The following is a 2500-nucleotide window of genomic DNA, read 5'->3' as shown; positions in this document are numbered from 1 at the left end:
GCATGCAAAAGATTGTCGATGCGAAAGATTATCTATGCCAACCCCGGGAAGCACACCATTCACACACTCCCGACCGGTGTGGTGTGGCGGTGATTGGATAGTTACGGATTGAGCACTTGCCAAGGATCAAAATGTGTCATTTAGAAGAAACATTTTCAAAAAGTTTTTAAAATCTTGTGGGTTTGCAACTCATAAGAGCGTCACTTTCAACGTCCCCGGTATTGGATTGAGTTTCTAAAAACAACCGTGCACACCGAGGTTAAACTTTACCGGCTCCACTCCGACTCGCCGCTCGCCCACAATTTGTTTGCAACGAAACATTTGTTTTTAATTTTGTTGGTTTGAAATTGTTTTGAAAAGGTTCTTTAAATCTAGTGGGTTTGCAACTCATAAGAGCGTCACTTTCAACGTCCCCGGCATTGGATTGAGTTTCTAAAAACAACCGTGCACACCGAGGTTAAACTTTACCGGCTCCACTCCGACTCGCCGCTCGCCCACTAGTCCGAAGGCAACAAAACATTTGTTTTTCATTTTGATGAAAATTTCTGTTTTTAAATCTTGTTGGTTTGAAATTGTTTTGAAAAGGTTCTTTAAATCTTGCGGGTTTGCAACTCATAAGAGCGTCACTTTCAACGTCCCCGGCATTGGATTGAGTTTCTAAAAACAACCGTGCACACCGAGGTTAAACTTTACCGGCTCCACTCCGACTCGCCGCTCGCCCACAAATCCGAAGGCAACAAAACATTTGTTTTTAATTTTGATGAAATTTTTTGAAAACATTGGCTTGGCAAGCCCCAATCCGCGACTATCCACCCACCGCCACCCCACACGGGTGGTTGTTGTTGCGAAATGAGGTTGTGGTCGACATGCCCGTGCATTTGAGAAGGAGTTCCTAGCACTCCATGCTCTCCCATGCCAAAAAAAAGCCTAGACAACCCCATTTCGCAACTTTCCACGCCTTTTTTTTCCTCCCTCACCCATGGCGGCGGCATGGTGGCGGCGGCCGGATTCCGGCCACCACCGCCATGGGTGGCAGCCCCCCGACCCCGACACCAAACCCATAATACCGAGGCAACATATCGAGGCAACATGACATGGGTGTGGCGTGGGGGAAGGGGGCTGCAGCTAGGAAGGCATGGGCTGCCATGCATATGCAGGCAACACACACCCCCCTATATAGCATTTTATGCATTTAGCCCTTTGACAGGAAGAGACATCACCTATGCGCGAGGAGTCATAATGGGCTCTAAATAATTCAATACAAGGTATTTGGACGTGATTTTTTGCAGGGATACTAAGAAACATGCAATCTATGATGGGAAAAAGTTTCATAAATTTTTGAAGTCGGGAAGTATTTTTTATTATTTTTAGAAGTCGTAAAATTGAAAAAATCATTAAAACAAATCCGGGAGGAATTTTTTAGTTTTGTAAGTTGGAGAAGGTCCTAAAAATCATAGACTACTTATGGGGAGCTTATTGTGCGAGGAAATTTCAATAAAAACGGGGTTTGACAAGATTTGAAAAATTCTGTCGACATTTGAAAAAACCTGGAACCATGCTGCCGGCATGCTGCGCACATGCTGCGCGCAGGCTGCGCGCATGCTGCGCGCAGCCTGCGCGCATGCCATGGCAGGACAAGTTTCGCTAGCCTCACTGTCGACAGATGCGCAAGCTGCGCGCACGCTGCGCACAGGCTGCGCGCATGCTGCGCACAGACTGCGCCCACGCTGCGCGCATGCCATGGCAGGACAAGTTTCGCTAGCCTCACTGTCGACAGATGCGCAAGCTGCACGCAAGCTCCGCGCACGCTGCGCACAGCCTGCGCGCATGTTGTGCGCATGCTGCGCGCAGGCGCCGCGCATGCCATGGCAGGACAAGTTTCGCTAGCCTCACTGTCGACAGATGCGCAAGCTGCGCGCACAGGCTGCGCGCACGCCATGGCAGGACAACTTTCGCTAGCCTCACTGTCGACAGAATCAGCACGCTGCAAGCAAGCTGCGCGCGCGCATGGCAGGACAAGTTTCGAAAAATTCTGTCGACAGGCTGCCGGCATGGTGCGCGCACGCTGCCGGCATGCTGTGCGCACGCTGCCGACATGCTGTGCGCACGCTGCGCACAGGCTGCCGGCATGCTGCGCGCAGCCCATGGCAGGACAAGGTCCGAAAAAATCTGTCGACATTTTTACGCCGTGGTAGGCTTCCGCTTCGCGTCACTTTGTCGACATTCAAGCCTACCATTTGTATTGAATTTTTCAAACCTTGTCAAACCCCATTATTCAAATGTCGAAAAATTTTGTCGACATTTTTACGCCATGATAGGCTTCCGCTTCGCGTCACTTTGTCGGAATGCATCGCATGGCGAGGTAAGGCCACGGCATGCCAAGGCGAAGGCAACGCATGGCTTGAATGGCTTGGTCAAGGCCACATCATGGGCACGGCATGCCAAGGCAAGGCGAGGCAAGCCATCCTTAGCCTCGCCTACACTCACTTTCTCGGAATGC

This window comes from Prunus avium, unplaced genomic scaffold (genome assembly GCF_965620075.1).
Source record: "Prunus avium unplaced genomic scaffold, drPruAviu1.hap1.1 HAP1_SCAFFOLD_39, whole genome shotgun sequence".
Classification (NCBI taxonomy): domain Eukaryota; kingdom Viridiplantae; phylum Streptophyta; class Magnoliopsida; order Rosales; family Rosaceae; genus Prunus; species Prunus avium.
This window is presented reverse-complemented; position numbering follows the sequence as displayed.